The sequence below is a fragment of the Epinephelus moara genome, chromosome 2 (assembly GCF_006386435.1).
Source record: "Epinephelus moara isolate mb chromosome 2, YSFRI_EMoa_1.0, whole genome shotgun sequence".
Taxonomy (NCBI): domain Eukaryota; kingdom Metazoa; phylum Chordata; class Actinopteri; order Perciformes; family Serranidae; genus Epinephelus; species Epinephelus moara.
The window spans coordinates 22,389,804-22,408,948 of record NC_065507.1 but is presented as its reverse complement, the minus strand read 5'-3'; the positions used below and the strand labels follow the sequence as shown (position 1 = coordinate 22,408,948).

General features: G+C 42.8%; 1 protein-coding gene across 9 annotated transcripts in view; it reads left to right on the top strand.

Annotated features, from left to right (window-relative positions):
• The first annotated feature begins 1,537 nt into the window (after nucleotides 1-1,537).
• The window catches only part of sipa1l3 (signal-induced proliferation-associated 1 like 3), an 85,234-nt gene continuing 67,626 nt past the window's right edge, over nucleotides 1,538-19,145 (top strand). For 7 of the 9 annotated variants that reach the window (XM_050032787.1, XM_050032762.1, XM_050032772.1 and 4 more), the window contains exon 1: nucleotides 1,538-1,691. The gene's annotated coding sequence lies outside the window, so the exon portion shown is untranslated. The remainder of the gene's footprint in view (nucleotides 1,692-19,145) is intronic. The other 2 variants (XM_050032729.1, XM_050032746.1) reach the window with 1 other exon arrangement.

The following is a 19,145-nucleotide window of genomic DNA, read 5'->3' as shown; positions in this document are numbered from 1 at the left end:
TCCCTCTCCCCAGCAACACTTTCCAGCTCCTCCTGGGGGACCCCAAGGTGTTCCCTGGCCAGATGAGACAAGTAATCCCTCCAGCGTGTTCTGGGTCTGCCCCGGGACCAATTAACTGTCAGAAATTTTAATCACTTATCCTGTTATCCATATTGAGCAATGATTTATCTGTGATAACAAACTCAGGTGTGTTCACTATCAAACATTCACTGTCATAGTTTACCCTGTGTAAGTCTGTGCAGATCTGTTCACTGTGCTTCTGATGAGGTATAAGCTAATATGCATCACCCCAACATTTTCTTACTTTCAGATGATATGTTTGGATTTATTTATTTGTTTATTTTCAATTTTATTCAGTATTTTATTGTGTAAAGCAGTTTTGCACTTCTGGTTAGATAATCTGCATTGTCTCACTACTGGGGTTGGGCAATATATCAATATTATAACAATATTTTGATATGAGAAAAGATTTAGTTTTAGATTTCAAATATTACAATTTCATAGTTGTCTTTTCCTGGTTTTAAAGGATACATTACAATAGTGATTTGTTTTGCTGATGTAGCTGACTGCTATAGCTGTTAGTCGTCTTTGCCACCTTTGTAATTATATCCACATTACTGATGATTATTCATCATAAATCTCATTGCATAAATGTTTTATGAAAGCACTAACAGTCAACCCTACAATTCGTCGCAATATTAATATCAAAGTATTTGGTAAAAAATATATCAAGATATTTAATTGTCTTCATATTGCCCAGTCTTGCACAATACTTGTACACTATGCAGTGACATTAAAGTTGAAGTTAATATACTTTTATTCACTGACAGTGATATTTACATGTTTGAAAAGTGTATATTTAAACTTAAACTGTAAAATATATGATTTACAGGTACTGTGGATGTATGGTGTTACGGGTTGTTGCACAGGGGTTGTTCCTGACGCTGTGTGGCTGAAACACTAGCATAGGTAGATAGATAGATAGATAGATAGATAGATAGATAGATAGATAGATAGATAGATGCAATGTTAGACCTACAATGTCCAAGGTCTATGTACAAGGCTGACTTGCGTGTACATGTATACATATATATATGCAGTTTCACCTCATTCTGTGTATATATAATGTTTATGTTTATGTTTACTTGTATTTCTTTTTCTGTGTAAGTTGCCTACATTAAGAGCAATGAAAACCCGGAGTCAGATTACTTGTATGTGTACACATGGTACTGGTATTGCTTTACAACCACAAGGTTGTGCTATTGACTAATTTGTGTGTGCTGCATAATTGAAATTTGACTATGCAGCCTGGTTAATATAGAGAATGCTTCCCTAATGTTATCCTAACATGTGTTTACAGTCAGATGTTGTTTCCCATTGATATTCACAGACATTTCACCAGATGTTCATGATAATTGTGTGTGTGTGTGTGTGTGTGTCCACAGTCTCAGTGGTAGTAGCGTGCTGCCCCCTGTGTGTTACTATCAGTAGGCTGCGCCAACCGGAGCTGCGCACGCGCAGTGAGTGTGCGGGCGGGCGCAGCTTCGCCGTGGTTTCGGTTGAGCATTTGGCAACGTCTCGCTCGGCAAACAGGCAGTTCTCCGTCGGCAACGAGTGTTTTCCACAATGTCTGGAGGTTTATTTTAACGGAGTAGGAGCCGGGCAGGAACACCGGAGCAGCGTTAGGTAAGGTGTGTGCTTTTTCTGTCTTTCTCTGAATAGTTTTAGTTGAACTGTGCGGGCTGAAAAGTGACGAGCGAACTAAACGTTAGCGAGCAGGGCAAACACCGAAAGGCAGCCGAGCCGACCAACTTCAGTCAATGCAGAGGACAGGCTCCTTACTACGGCTCAGCTGTGGAGCTGAGCGCCACTTGAAACCCTCCACACCGCCTCAACGCTTCACTCCCACCTCCGGCCATTCACCAGGCTGGATATGAAGCCTCAAATATGCCGCTACCCGCAACAATTCATTAACTACTAAATATTCTACAACCTTCCTGATCATTAAGGCTCCAGTGCGCATGCTCGCGGTGCTGTGCAGACTTCGGATTTGTAGTTTTTTCGTACCTGAGTTAATCACAGTTGTGAGGGCCAAGAGAAAACGGCAAGACTACAAGTTCCAGACAATGGGAGCTTTGTTTGGGAGCGGAGCTAGCCAGCTAGTTAGCCTGGACGAGCTTTGAATTTCGAGTAGTTGTGCTGCAAATCGGAAGTTGCCTTGGCTGGAGATTTGTTGCAGAGTGAGCTGCATGGGGAGTATTTTGGCTGGGTGGTTACAAACACGTATTGTTTTATAGGAGTAGTTGTGAATGCAGCTGGTTTGCTGTGTGCAACATGTTTTAAATGTGTTAATAAAAGGGAATTGATCGTTATCCTGTGTGGTTGGACATGCAGACTCTCTTCAGTTGTCAGAAGACGTGTGCACAGTGCGCAGGATTTGCAAGTGCATAGTAGAGATTTGTGTGTGTGTGCATGTGCGGTCGAGTGTGTACATTGAATGGGGAGGTGATGATGTCTCGGCGTGTCGTCTCCCTTTCATAGAGATCCCCCGTGTTGCTGCTGTATTCCCCAGCCCTCAGGAAATGACACGTCGAGTATCAGCATGATGGATCTGCCGTGTAAGAGCAGCAGAGCATGGCAACACTGCACATATTCTGGGCATCATTTGCTCAGGTTGCCTCCCATTTGGAACTAATGGAATAATTATTACCGGGGAAAATCTGAGAACGATGCTCAAGTGTCTCACCCTGGTTATCCCTGCTGCTTACCCGCCTGTAACAGCAGCAAGTGTTGAGCTCAGCACTGCCCACTGTTTGCTGCACACTGGGGAAATCCAGCATGTCATCCACTGTTTGAGAGGAGATCAGATTTGAATACAGTTCTGAGCTGTGAAGTTTACGCTGCATAATAATGACATGGTTCTCCATATTGTAAATCCAGTTTCCTTGGATCAAAGGCTGTGCACCAGACTGCAGAAGTCAGTCACACAATGCTGTCTGTTCATAGTTTCCAGGAAGACATTTCCATCCTTTATACGGCTGTTTGAAAATGCTCCATATCAAATCAAAACTGAGTAGACTTGCTATTTATGGCTTATCAGTCTGTGCAACTCCAGTGCTGTATATTGTAGCTGAAAAATTCAAAGACTGCTCTCCAGACCTTAGACTTTAAAACAGTCGACATCCACAAGGCCGTCTTACTGCTCATAACCGTCACTGCTGTATCTCACTTTTTATGTTCCTGTCCTGCCTTCTTTCAAAACTCTACCTGTCTGACAAAGCAAAAAACAGTAGTAGTACACATGTAGTTCAGTGTGATTTATTACACCAGCGAGTGCAGCAGCATGTCCCTGTAAGCTGCTTTCGTTGGATGTATAGAAAACAACAGGAGCTTCCACGAGATACAGCAAACCTGCAGAAAGAAGCAGGAAGTTCAGACGGAGAATCATTTGATCATATTATCTCAATTAAATAGTGTAACTCCGTAAATCCACCATTGTGTCGGTCTATATACCGTTGGGTGTGATGCTGCTACGGTTGCGGTGTAATAGGTGTTTTTCAAGGGGCCAGTAACAGCGCTTCTAAAATTACAACATAAAATTTGACACTGACACATTCTTGGCATTCTTCTTTGAATATCCAATTCTGAAAGTTTTGGCACATACACTGCATAAAAATTCTAGGATTTGACATTTAAAGATTTGCATTTCTGCTGTGTAGCATGCTCAAGCAACAAACCATGTGTCAAATGCCATATCGTTCTCCGGGTTGTACCGTTTGGGTCATGCAACTCAATTAAGGTCAATGCAAGACATCTTTAAAATCACAATCCTAAACCCCTTGCTACTGAGATGAGAATGGCAAAATTTAAGGTATTCACAGTGTACGATGAATTTTTAGTTTTGGATTTGGTTGGAAAAATGTGCCACTCTGAAGCTATAAATATGAAGTCTTCTCCAGATCCAATTTCTCTAATGAAACTTGACCTTTCCAGTAAATATGGTTTGTGCCTTTTAGATTTTGTGTAGAATATGTTTTGCTGCCAATAGTACATGATTTAGAGGAGTCCTGCCAGGTCCATAATGTCCGTATAACCATGTTCGTTTTGCCATTTTTACAACAAGATCACATTATCCATGCTAATCTACGCTAATTTCATAACTTTGGGCCGACGTCACATAGTCGTAAAAGCACCCCCAGCAGTCAGCTTGTAGTTGGCTCCACTGGGTACCAGATAACACTCGCTTACAGTGTGTGATCTCCAGGAACATCTCATATTTTGTGCTACTTGTTTCGGTGTTTCATTGCAGACAGCTGCAGGAACAAAGGATCCTGTCTTCAAAGGCAGCTGAATGTGGGCCACCTGAGTTATTTCGCCTGTAAACATTACGTTGAATCACCATGTCGTATCTTGATAGAGGTGACTCATCAGTTGTTTGATTTTTCTCCCTGTTCTTTTCATTCTTGACAAGGATTTTTAAAGAACTCACACACAGGTCATCTGTTGGATGAATAATACATTTCCAAGAGTCTTTTGTGAGGTTTTAAGGCAGCAAAGATTTTGTTTTTGGCACCAGCTCTGCGTAAAGTTCTCCCTTCCTAACCACGACACCTTGGCAGCCCTCCTGCTGTTTGTAATTTTAGAACGAAAAGCTTCTTGCCAGGTTTCTATTTAATCCTCGGAGGCGTCCTACTCTTAGTTAAAGACGGTTTAATAGAAATGAACAATTGTGTGTTCTTACAGTGTGCAGAGGTACACACACAAGCACCTCATACAACATCCATCACAATCATTGGGAGTGTCCTGATAGGTCACAGGGAGGCAGGACAATACCTCAGGCTGAAGGTCCCATCTGGTCTGTGTCAGAGTGCACAGTGATGGCTGAATGTGTGTGTGTGTGTGTGTGTGTGTGTCTTTCCAGGACCCTGAACATGTAATAAACTTGAGCTTATAGATTTCAGTCATAGAGGCATATTTCAAACCACTCTCTCTCTGTTTATTGCAGTCTCATGCTGCTGGGTTATACTCCTTTTAAATTAACACCGTGACGCAGGTTCAACTCGTGTCAGTGGTTAATCTGAGTGGGTCACTGCACGTCATCACACCTGGCATCACAGCCTCCTCCCAACTGGGGTCGAATGCAGTTTGGAGAGTAATTGACTGTGGTGAACAGGTGTTTCTATTTGGCTTAGCAATTTATTTTAATTTTATAGTTTTCGGATCATTTAATTAATAATGAATACTTGAGATGTGCCAATGCCATTTTTTCCTTCCTGATACCAATTTGTATACCTGAACTTGAGTATCAGCCGATATGGAATACCAATCCAATATCACTGCGTTTAAAAAAAACAGCTGTATACTACTAAGGCTGTATGGATGTGAAATTATTGCTATCACTGTTGTATGGTATGTCTCAGGTTAAACCCTTTGTAAAATATGAACAAATACATACAGAGAATGAATTCCATGGAACTTTTTTATTATCTAATTTGACTCAGTCACAAGACATTAATAGCAGGATTTTCCAGTGTAAAATATTGCCATGTTACGGACATTTTTCGGATAACTGACGTCACACAATTTACTGGAAATAAAAGTTTCTTCCCTGCTCTAAAACAGAAGTTACCAGTGACTGCACACCACAACTTGCTGTGTAGGCTGCCGTTTTAGAGCAGGGAAGAAGAACTGACTATTTTATCAGAGTGTGAAACTATTTTAATGTCTACTAATAAATTACATGGTATCGGATTGGTCATCAGCTCGCTTATTGTCTGATACCCGATCCAACATTTCAGAGGCTTTTCAGATATTGGTATCAGTTACAGAACAACTCTTTTAATACATTTATAACAAGCAGATGAAACGCCCACAGGAGGTGAACAAACCCTTTTTATACCAGCAACAAGATCTCATAAGTCAAAGAAGTCACTGTGACACAGTAATCAAACTCAATTAGTTCATACAGTTACCTCTTGGATGCAAACACAGAATGATCATGGACTAAAAACAGCATATAGGCAAAGCAAGGCAAGTTTTTATAGTGCCTTAGATGGAATTCAAAGTGGTTTATGTATGGTAAAGGAATGCATAACATTTGAAATGGAGCAAAAAAGAAAACAAAAACTAATTAAAGCAACATTATATAAGTCATATATTAAATCACAGATTGACAGAAAGTAAAGGACTAGAAAGACAGTTACAGTGCACTAACGTTAAAACCTCCAGGCACTCTATACAAACATCCAAAGTAAGTTTTTTGTGATATTTAACCAGCGTTTTATCCACAAGAAAGAGACGGAGAGACAGCAGCACAGGAACCAAGAGAGCACACTGTGTGGGCGAGATCCAGCGTGGATGTGGAGAGAAACTGAAAATGAAATTTTATTTGATAATTACGTAATGTAGTGGAGTTCTATGTAATTCTGTGGTTTAGCTGTTACAAGTATGGCACTACAGTGGAAGACTGTGAACTGTGTGTGAACAGGAATGGCCTCAAAACTCAATCACATGTCTGCACACCTGAATATGTAAGAGGTATGTCAGAGGGCAGAACAACCGAACTGTCGTGCTTACTCCTGGTATATATGTATTTTTACAACGATTAACTGCAAACAGCACCTGTGAATGTATGTTGAGTAGAGCTGCGACACACACGTGTATTAGTCAGAGTCCAGGTGATACAGTTAAAGATGAAATAGCATCAGACCACCAACAGAATTACAAGCCCCTTCTGTATCCACTCTCTTTGATGTATTCCCCTCCCTTGAGGGTTTTATCCATAAGTCAGCGTGCATGACAGTGTCAAGAGGTCAGAGATTTACAGAAAGAGGAGCGCACCAATGTTTCCTGAAATGAGTCTCTGCTTTATGGCCTTCTGTACGGCTATAAAACATTTGCTAGGTAGGCAGTTGATCTATCGAGCCTCCCTCCTCCTTTTTCTTCGTCTTCTCACTGCTGCAGAGGTCAGATTCCCTCAAGGTGTTGTTTACCAATCTGTGTCTTCTTCTCCATGAGGAGGATGAATCAGAGAATCACAGCCCTGCGCGTAAATGTCTAAAATGTGCTTACATTCGGCTGATAGCGCTGACATTATGCAGTTTATATCTCTTACAGAGGTTAGGGTCTTCTCGCTGTGGATATAAGGCAGAGTAGGTGTCCCAGGCGTAACATAGGCTGTGTCCCAGGCTACATCTCTCTTCTCTTGACTCCTCTCTCTGCTCTGGGTATGTTTGACTAGGGTAAATATAGCATGCTGGTTTTAGCAAGAGGATAAACACAGATGTTGAGGAGGCCTTTCTTGCCACAGGTCGGCCTGCGTCCTCCCCCTGGTCAGCGTTGGTAGCAGAGTGAGAGAGAGGGAGAGGGAATGCCCCACTATCCATCCACAGCACACTTAAACAGGGTTATTGGACTTAACACTAAGCTCTTGACAGGGTTATAGAATGTAGACATTTGCCGCAAATCATTTAGACAGCCCGACAAAGTGCTGTACATAAAGAGTGATTTACGCAGGCTGCCCGTTTAGCAATTTAAAGTGGAGGCCACTCAGATTTACAAATGGATGTCCACTTAACAAAGAGCCTGTACTCAGCCCTGTCAGGCGCTGAGTTTAAACTTGGATCTGTGTTTATAGAAATAGAAGAGAGCTTGAAGATTTTCAGAGAAATCCAGACGGGACTGTTTGGGTTATTTCTCAATTCTCACACTGAATCCAAGGCTGTGAGGGGTAGGAATTGCTGCCATAACTGGCTATAGGCCTGCTAAGTCCCTGAGCAGTGCTGAATGTGCTCATCTCCATAACACTGAGCTCTTATCTGTTACTCTCCCCCCTTTTATAATGTTTCTCTCCAGCCTATATCCCTCCTTTCAGAGGGGACTGGTGTTATTAAATGGTGTTTCAGTGCTCCGCTGTAAGAGACGGTTGATGATAGAAGCACAAATCATGCATCCGATCTCCGGGGACCGGGCTTTGTTGTAGAGACTTGCGAAGCATTTAGAGACACATCCATTGATATGAATTGTCATGCAGCTGAGAGCAGCCACCTTTCTCACTGTAATGTCTTCATCGCCTTTATTCCTCCGACTTCTGGTTTCTTGTGTCTTGGGAGTTGAGTTTGTCTGCTGCTTTAAGGGGAACAGCGTGTTGTTACACCTGCTTCATGTCTGTCCCTAACTGAGGCTTCACACATTGGGTTGACAGGTGGTGTGTGTGTGTGTGTGTGTGTGTGTGTGTGTGTGTGTGTGTGTGTGTGTGTGTGTGGTGTGTGTGTGTGTGTGTGTGTGTGTGTGTGTGTGTGCACGCACACAAAGAGCTCTATCACACACCAACATAGCAATGTACTGGAAAGAGGAAATCCTGCATGACGGGATAGAGAAACAGCTGATTCTGTCTCCATCTGTTTTTATGGAGTGAGGAAGAGTAAATTAACATTGTTCACCGCACATACACATGAGCTTGACCATCACACAACTGTCAAGGCAGGAGCTCACTTGCTAGTCTGAACTGCAGCAAAGAATTTAAAGGCTACAGTGAGAGTTCAGCCATCATTTCAGTGTTTATTCTTTCAGCAAAAGTTACTCAGATGTCAGGGTTTGTTGTGTTTTTTGTCATATATCACTATAAACTGAATATTGTGGTTTTTAGACTACACAGGGTCCAACTTTAATGTTTTTTTTTACTTGCCTTGTGGGGTAAGTCGGTAACAGAAATCCACTTGCCAGAAGTCAATTTTTACTTGTCCCTATACAGATTGTTTTATTTTATTAGTGGCTATTAAATTTCAGCAAAGACTAAAGATAATTCACCTTAAAAACACCCCTCTTTGTCTGCCTTGCTCTCAAACTTGAGGCAAACTGTGCAACACATACCCTAGCTGTTTCGCCCACATCCTCTAAAGCAGTGGTTCCCAACTTGTCCACCCACAGGGTCCAGATTTCTCCTTCGTCATTAGTTCAAGGTCCACGAGTTAAATACATTCAGTGTCATACTTGCGTTTGGCCATGTTGTCGAGCTAGTTTGCTGTTTCTGTCATGCAGCTGTCCGTTGGTCATTCATTCTACAGCAGGTAAGAGCACTTCAAAGTAAAAGCTATGCTCCAGAAATTCACTGTATTTCAAAATAAAGTGTGTTTTTTACAAACTTGACAGGTTTGCGAGTCACTTTCGTTTAATTTAGAATGGACCCGCGGCCCACTTTTGGATCATACCCCACCAGTTGGGAACCACTGCTCTAAACCCTTCCAACTAAACTCCTGTTTCCAGGATAACTGAAATGCTTGCTTGCGTCTCAGCTTATAAAAACTTCTTTGCTTCAGCCATTTTCTCACGGGTGCCTGATCGATACTGTGCATCGATACTAGCCCTATGTGGCCTTTTACTTGCCCCAACCAATCAGGCAGCTCTTATTGTTGAGCCCTGCTGTTCGTTGGACAAAACAATACGTTTAAAACATCACCAATTTGTGTTTGACATTTTTTCAGTACTTTTTGACATTTTGCAGACTAAATGATTAATTGAAAATAAACTAACTGATAATGATTATTAGTTGCAGCCCTAATTTCTGTGTTACTTGGACCATATGATGACACGAGAGCTACAATTAATGATTTTAAATGAATTAACTATTAGGCTAAAGAAAACAGAAATGCTCTGCTCGTGTTTGAGATGCCGAAACCAGCAAATATTTTCTGTATGCTTGATTATTGATTCAAATGATTACTTGATTAGAAAAAAAGATGTGAATTAATTTTCTTTTATCATGCTGACCAGTGATGGGCTAATCGTTCCAGCTCTAAATCACATCAGGGAACATTAATTCACACGTACTGTCACAGGACCTGTAGAGGGATAATGACACATAATGAAGTGAGAAACGCAGCCAGCAGAGACCAAATATAAGACACTTATGATCTTTTTATTTTTGCTCAAATATTTGCGCTGGTCAGAGATGACATTTGTTTTTTAACTGATAGATTTTCATGTGGGAATATAATGGCAGGATGTTTAAAATCGCTGATTAAGAATGTTAATGTGAATGAGGAAGTTTAAAAGCCCTTCATCTTAGTCAGTGGCCTGAATCACTGGAACAACAAAAGGTTGTAATGACCCAGCCCACTATGTCTGAACAATGAGTCAGTTCTTCTTCGTGAAAGACATTTGTATGACCACATTTTTGTTTCTTTCTGTAGAGCAATAAAAGCATCTTTGTAGCCCCTAGACACCTCATGTGAAATTCCATCTGTATTTTATTTGGAGGCACTGCAGCCTCTTTGCTCCTTCTGGCTCTCCGTGCTGCCTGTTGGAGGTCAAGCCGTTGGACAGGAAGTGAGTATGTGCTGAGGAGGATGCGAGTGTGTTGTGGGGATGAGTGTTGCTATGAATCAGACAATAGGCATCAGGGACAGAAGTGGCCTTACGCTGCAGAGATCAGTCACGAAGACGAATGACCACTTCACAGGACGTGAGCAAAAACATTCCTTCCAAGCTCAGAAAAATGTTAACACAATTTGTCTCTGGCATGCAGCTGATTTCCTGGACGCTATCTTTGCCCATTCATAGTCGAGGGTTAGCTCATCTCCAACTGCTGTTGAAAGAAGCGGTTGGAGAAAAGGGCGTAACACCAAACACCGTCAGGAAACGTGTGGATAGATTTGCATGTTTCCCCCCTTCCCCTCAGGATGTTTTGCTTTGACTGACCAGCATGTCTGTTTGAAACACACACACACAGCTTTGTGTATCTGTGTGGTTGTGTGTCTGGGTGGGAATGGGAAGATGCTTTTAGTTATTTTTTCCTCTGTCTCGTTGTAAAATGTTTTTATGAAACAACATCAAAAGCCAGTGTCTTTCTTTTCCCTCATTTTGTGGTATGTGTGCAGAGAGGCATGCATACATATATGCAGCCACTGAAAGAGGCATGCATACATACATATGTTCCCTAAGTCCCTCTGCCTCTTCACAGCTCAGATCTCAGGCTATGACCGCTGACTGTGGAGCCATTGTTTTAATGCTAATTGAGTATAACATGTGGTCATTCCACGAGTGCCTCTTGGCCCAGTTTTTATGTTACTGTATCAAAATGTGCATTTCTTTTCTCCTCATTTCCAAATCAGATTTGATACCAGGATGGAGGCTATTTAGCGGGCTATTTCCACACAAGTTCATTTGGTCTGCTCTGCACAGAGCGTGTTTGGTATGCTAATGTGTTTGTGCTGTCGCTGAGACAGGGCTATACGTTAAGTCCGCTCTATGAGTGGGACATGGGGGGATTTCAGAGAAACATACTGTATACAGCTGTTTTGTTTCGGGGCTTTTGCTGAGTTTGTAATCCACCGTGAGTGTGTGTGTGTGTGTGTGTGTGTGTGTGTACATGCTGACTATATAAATCAAAGTAATTTAATATAGTCAACATTTTTAAATAATCGATTGGTCTTTCCCGTGGTCAATTTGTCATCAGATAACCGAGCTCGCTGCCTCTCTTAGTGGGCGTACTGACTGAAAAAGTGCATGGGATGGGGGTGTGTTGCTTTAGGTAAGGTGAGAGGATGAAATATGATACCAGAGGGCCAGTTTGAGTTATAGATCTATTAGTTTGAAGTGGTATTACACTCCAAAACACTGCACAGCAGTTTATAAAACTCTGAGGAACGATTTTACAACTCAAGAAATATTACTGCAGCATTGGTTTTATCCTCCTCAACGGTTACAAGGTAAAGGGTAGAATTAGGGTACAATCAGTGACATTACATAATGATATACCAGGAATCTGCACTCAAACATATTTGAATAGCCAAAGTAGTGCATTGCCAGATGATGCGCCAGCTTGAGCGTTTTTTGTTAGATGACTTTTTTGACCTGCTGTGTCAACGCAGTGGCCTCATAGAAATTAATGAATGGGCTGCATTTTTCCCGCAGTGTTAATATCTGTCAGAACATGGCCTAACCCTTTTATATAAAACTTCAGCTGCATTTTAACACAAACAAAGACTGTAAGGCAAGATGAATAAAAAGCCCTTAGATCACATGGCTAGTCATATTGTGCACATATTTGACAATATATGCCAAAAAAAGTTAATATCCTCATATTCTTATTTTGAAATCTAGTCATGATTTCGTCCTGCTTTCCTAAGCTAGTACCAATCAATTTCAACTTTCATGACATCCACCCATTAATCAATTTGAAAGTTTTAGCCGCACAGAGCTAAGATTAAGTTAGCTAGCTAGCAACAGCACGCCATGTCAGTTCATTTTCATTTCCCCAAAATACACTGGGTACAGGCCCTCTGGCTAGAATTTACATATTTTGAGGTGAGAAGTATCTATGACAGCGCCACATTCTGCACAGTGCATTTTACAGTGGTGTACTTTAGCTACTAATGTTACATAGAGCATACATTGAACTTTGTCTCTCTCTCTGGCTGATGCAAATTTATGTTTCCTAAAAAAGATCAGGCGTAACCCGCAGTACTCTGCCTCCGATTGGCTTACCCTTGCCTTACTGTTAGAGTTGTTATGACACACCCACTTTCCATTGATCAAATCAGATTCCTCCCAACATTAAATCCCACCTGCCTATCCCGTTCTTGCAGATTCATCAGGATGCTAAAGCTAGATACTTTCGAAATGCCGTTTCATCTGGACTTCAAGTGGCTGTTGGCACTTCAAGAAAATTAATAATAATGTATTGACATGGCAGTTCTGGTTTCTGACTGGCTTGATGAAGCTCCATTTACCAAAGTATGAAAATAAAGTGAAAGCATCTTCACATTAAGCCACATTAAATCTGTTTTTAGCTTCTCAGAGCAACAACTGGAGGCTGTAGCATGAGATAAATACAGATTATCCCAGTCAGAAGTTTATCTCCTCCATCTCAAATAAATGCTCTGATATTGAGCATCTTTAATATAGCTACTGTAATGTGACTACTACACACAGTAGTTATAAGGAGCCGACATCCATCTGTGTTCCCATCTTTCAGACAGTGTTGAAAGGAAAACTATAGTGTGTCTCCTTCTACCACAACACACATATATATTCTTTTTTTAGCCCTTTTTTGCTGAGCCTGAGTGCAGACGTCTCCTGAGCCACTACATGTGAGAACTTGTGTGCCTTCCAGTGCTGTTTATTTAAGTGCTTGATTAAATTGTAATTAGCTCTGCTGATGCCACCCTTTGAAACACTTGCATTGTAATGCTCAGCTCTTTGACTGTTTTTAGTCTTCAGTTTGAAGCGACTCTTCTCCGCACACTTGGCTCCTGCCCAGCTGCTTTCCACTCATGCACTGCACTGCTGAAAGTTACTCTTTTATTCCAAGCAAAAGCATTAGTTGTCAATGTATTAAATGATGGAGCCTAAGATAGTGATACAAAATCTCTTCTACCCCAGCGTGTGAGTGTTTCGTGAGTGCTTTGTTATGAGAGTGTGCTGCAGTGACAGCCTTGTTAGCTGTCCCTTAGGAGTAGGCCAGAGAGCAGTGGAGGGGAGAGGGAAGTGACAGAAGTTTGGGTGTTTCTGCTCACAACAGTAGAGCCTGTTATCATCGTGGGAGAGGAGGAGACGGATGAGCTGATAACTCAAAGGGAGAGACACGGCTTGACAGGGGAGGAGGGATAGGAGGACACGAATAGAGGGAGAGGCTAAAAGGGAGGCCTGTTTGGGTAGAAGAAAGCCAGACCATGTGTTTCCATCTCCTCTTTCACCTGCTCGATTTGTCCTCCCTTTTCTCTCTCTGTTTTCCCCATGACCTCTGCAGCCGAGCTCTGATTAGATAACTGTCTGGTTCAGTGTGCGAGGCGAGGTTCCACCTGAGAAATGATAATGATAATCAAAAAAGACAAAGAGGGAGAACAAAGCACAGTGGAAGCGAGTGACCATAAAAAAGTGTGAATGTGATACAATCCCCCCTGTGGAGAAAGGTTAGAGCCCCGAGGGTGTATTGTGTGTTGTGTGGTTGCCTCTGGAGAGGGCGTGTATGTGGAGCGGATCTCCTCACGCTGTGATGAGTACGATTAAGACATGCGACACAAAAAGATTCAGAACAAGAGAGGACAGTGGACATTTTGTCTCTGCCGCAGCTACCAGGTGAGCGCTTGTGTGCGCACTGAAGGTCACTGCTATCACCCCGCCTCTGGATGAAACTCGCTTGACCCAGTTTGTTGCCCAAAGGCGCTCCAACACCCACATCTCCCTCCTCCTCCGCCTCAGACATGCACTCAGGCAACCTCGTGAACTCTTGTCACTGCTCTCAGCCCAAACACCTCAGCACACACATGGCTGCGTCCATTAAGCACATTTCTGACATGCAACTACTGCAGACGCCCCCCCACCCCCTTCATGTGCACGTAGACACTCACATGCACAGTTGTCTACAGAGGGCTGTGTTTCTCCAGTGGTTCCCACGTCTGAATTTGACAGGAATGTTGGCAGCCCAGTGGGGAGCCTCCAGGCTGTGGATTTTTTCCTCCCTTCACAGTTTCTTAAGGAATAATCAGCATTTTGGGAAACACGCTTATTCGCTTTCTTGCCAAGAGTTGGATAAGAAGATCAATATCGCCGTCATGCCTTTCTGTCAAATATGAACCTTGAGCCAGGAGATGCTTAGGTTAGCTTAGCATAAAGACTGTCAGCAAGGGGAAACGGCTAATCTGAGTCACGTAGCATCACCTCTAAAGCTCGCTAACTAACATGTTGCATCTGGTTTGGTTATGTGCTAGAGTATTTCCTTGAGCCAAGCTAGCTGTTCGCCGTCTCTATTCTTCATAGAGCGCTGCGGGAAGGAGTCCTAAAACCTGGAAATAAGTTAGCATTTTAGCACTCCCAGTTCTCTTATCTCGAAGTCAACAGGTTTTTTGAATGGTTAAATGCCTGGAATAAGGTCTGTGATTAACACAAGCTTAAGAGACTTTGATGTTTTGTTCTACGACACAAAATGCGTCAGTAAATTCCTCCCTCGTGGATGTTGAAGCTTTTACGTGTCATTAAAGATGTGGTTGCTAACGGGTGGCTAAATGAGACAATACAGCGTCATCATGCTGAACACGGCTTTACAGCCTTGATGTGGTGGCAACATTAAGTCATGTGACTGTGATGTAGTTTGTTTATAGCCTAATGTTAGCTTTTTACCTCAGGCGATAGCATCTACACTTCAAAAATCAAAGAAGTGGTGTTAATTTGTAAAGAGTATTTTGCTGAACCAAGCATGTAAGAATCATAAACTTTGTTAACCACAGAGCTTTTTTTCTGTAATATTCCAAAATCCAATGCAAAAATCACATTGGCTTTTTGACGAGGGAACCAGAGTGACACTAACTTCCGCAGCCGCCTACAAAAATAAACACCATCCCTGCAGCTCTCAATACTACGATAAGATAATCCACTGTGGGATCTTTCTCCAAAGTTAATGAATAGACACAGAGTGCTATTGCTCCTATCATCTAACCCTCAGCCAAAAGCAAAGTGAATATGCGCATTTCCCCCAAATGTCAAATTCCAACTCTCCACTTCCCTCTCCACCTTTCCTCTCCTTTCTCTGAACTTTTTGTCATTAGTCAAAATGTTTTCATAGCTGTCTGCGCCTGAAAAACAACCAGGCTAGTGTATGCCTTTGTGAGCACATGTGCAGCTCAGTGTGGGTGCACTGCATATGCATGCGTGAGTGCGCGCATGGCTGTAGAACCACACCCTGGACTCACGCCACGCTTTAAACCAAACACAGAGAGAAAGAGAGGCGACTTCTGGAGGGATTTAGCTTGTTGTGACAGCGCTCTGCACTAGTTTAGGCCCAGGACGGTGATGACTTTGGATTGCAGGGTGAAGAATGAGCAAAGTGACAGCCGTGCAGGCCTTCACGCCATTCCTGCTTCTGTAGCACAGGCCAAGTTTGAGGAACAAAAGTGATGATGGTGATACGGTGGTACAGTTCCTCTGTTGGAGTTTTATTTGAGGCTGGTTGGATAAGACACACCTTCAGCTACTCAGCTGTTATTACTGGCCAAATTCCACCTCGGAGATGCTGCTGTCGGTCCAGATGCCTGAGATAGTTTTGAGGGGCTGAGATCTGTATCGGCGTGTAAAACTCCTCGCCTGCACTGTTTTCGATACTGCGACCTGAAACCAACTAGCATACATAAATTATCACCTCTCCCTCAGCGTCAGACCCGTATGCTGTGTTAGAGGGAAACAGGTTTTAAAGTAAGTCGAGGTTGAACTCTGGATTCAGAGGGGAAGGCGCTGACAGAACTTCAGGCAGATCTTGTGTCTCCATTTAACTTTCCATAATGGGGTGTTCATATCGGCTAGTCAGACACACACACACACACACACACACACACACACAGAGTTAAAAAGAAGCCACACCTTGCTCCTGTAATCCTCCCCGGTCGAGACAAACCCCCCTTTATATCTTCTGAATAGACTGTGTTCACCTGTGCTCACCACCTGCCTCTCATTTTGTAGTCGTGTGTGTGTGTGTGTGTGCGTGTGCGTGTGCGTGTGTGTGTGTGTGTGTGTGTGTGTGTGTGAGAAGCATTTTCATGTGCATGCATGCTTTTTAGGACTTCTTTTTGTTGGTGATTTTCATCTTTAAAACAAACAAAAAACACAGGATGTCAATTGTAGCAGCTGAATAAGAACAAATAGTGTGTCTCTGAACAAATACATAAAACTAATAAATAAATAGATTCAATAGATAAAATAGATTCAGTGTAAGAAAAGAAGTAGGCCTACATTTCTGTACTTAATGTAAAACACCTTTATTCTAACAAATCTTCCTGTCAGTTTTCTGCGCAGCTCAGCAATGTTCACTTCCACACAAGACCACATTCAGAGTGAGACATCCAACTCGAAATAGAGAGTATCTGATCCCTTATCCAATAAGCGATGGGGTTTCTTCCTTTTATTCTAGAAGGATCAGTCTTCAGGCAAACATAAAGGCAGTGGTGTTTAATTTATATTGTGTAAGGCTCCTTTTCCACTAGGCAAAAATAAAATCACAGTAACACTCACTAACATCTTGCTTTTGTATTTAGTGGGAAGGAGTACAATCAGCATTTATTCCCGGGACAAATTACTCTGCCGTAGTCATCGGTATTTTGTCAGCTCCAGCTCTGATTGGCTTTGATAGGCAGTAATAGAAATACGACACCCAGGTGGACGTGCAAATTTTCGCCCCCTTGCTGGCACGATGTAATGACGGGCTGCCACAAAATGCTGTCCGTCTCTGTCTAAGCAGTGTTTGAACATCGTTCAGAATTAATCAGCATCGACTTAAAGAGAGACTGAATAAGTAAGAGGTTGAAAAAAGGAAGTTAACCATTGTAACATTTTCACTGACCCCCATGCTGCTTTCTGTTATTTACTAGCCCTGTTTTCCGGGACTTCTAACATGAGACCCCAGAAGATAAACAACCTATTTTTAATGGTTTGCTGCGTGGAGATGGGTTGAGGGATCTCAAACTTTTTACTGACAGAGTAGACGGCAAAGTGTAGACAAAGGACCTCTGGCTGCATAGGCCCTTGTATGCATTTTAACACATTTACAGTATGCATTTGAGATTTACAACCAGATATAACATTTACTTCTGGTGCTATTAGCTTTGCTTTAATTCCCTGGCTCACTGGCTGCATTCTTTGTTTCTCTTTTCTCACAGTTTCTCAGTTTATACAGTACTTTCTGCAGCTCTGTGTTTCAGCTCAGTCTCAATGGACTTACTGTACTGTACTCTGTTTGCTCTCACTAGTCAAAGTCCCGCAGGCAAACAGTGCCTGGTCTCTCCGGGGCCTGGGACTGTGCTACAGCGGAGCCAGGCCTAGCCGAGCCACAGTACTACAGTTTCACCATAGACTCATGTTACCACAGTGTCTGGATAGTGACGTTGTGTGAGAAGTGGGGGTGTTTGTATGTGCCTACGAGTGTTGGCTAGGGAGTCAGTGTGGACTCCAAATGATTTTTTTTTTTGTACGCGCACACAGAGAGTGCACACAGATCAATAAACAGAGTCACATAGATTAAAATTTCAGCTCCACATACAGCCAGAATATGTCCTTGCAAAAAGAGACAGGGTAAAGGGAGGGGAGGTGGAAACACTAGATCACACATTACAGTAGGTGTGAGAGGAAGAGCCGCAGACCCTTGTAAAAGAAAGATGCATCCCCCCCAGGGACAAGAAGACGAAGCTGTTGACCGCCAAATGATTCTGATGTCTGGTTGTGTCCAGATGAAGTTGCGTGATCACATCTTGGTGCACTTCTTTTCGATTTAATCTAACTCCCTCCACCTCGGCAACTCCAAGTATTCTGTGGGACTTGAAATTGCTCCCCTCGGCTGGTGTTGGCAGATGGAGGGAAGAAGGAGGGGGAAGGAAGGGGAGGCCGGAGCGATTATGAGACTTGGGGTGTGCTTTAACCCACTTAGCACACCATCTCAGGGTCTCCTGCCAAAACGGTGAGCTTAGTTCTTTTAATCCTCTTCCCAGAGTGAGCTGATAGTTTGTTGCTTGCGGCTGCTGTCTTGTCTTACTGCCTAGAAATGTTATCTGCGTGAGGTTTTGTTATTCTCCCTTTACAATTTATGATTATTTGCACCATCATGATGTTTTTATTTGTCTTGTAAGTGGATGCATGTGAGTGTAGATCTGTCCATCTCGCAGTGAGTTTGTGGGAGTTGTGTGTGTGTGTGTGTGTGTGTGTGTGTGAGAGAGAGAGAGAGTTGTCAGGCAGTTTCCTGGTCATAAACACAGCAGTGAAGTAGCCCTGCTGTGGTTTGAAGTGAGCCTCCCTGTTGGCCCTTCCAGTGCTCACAGCCAGCCAGGCAGGCTTGTTTATTTGCCCCCCTCCAGACTGGTTTGTGCTGGGCTGGCCTCTGCCCCAGGGGTCTGACTACAGTCCAGTTCGAGTCCATCCTCTCCCAGCTCACAGCCAGCATCACATGCCGGTTCCCCCCCACACTATGTTGGGCTCCCTCTCCTAATAAAACAGGCTCATAACGCCACGTTCCTTGCATTCTTTATGTGCAGGCTTCTCTTCCCTTTTTCACATGCATGGATGGGCTGCACTGAGAAATGCAGGCCACAACATTAATGAAGCCAAACTGTGCACAAAGCTTTCAGTTTGGTTGAATGTTCTTGAGATTTAGATCTGTTTATTTGTCA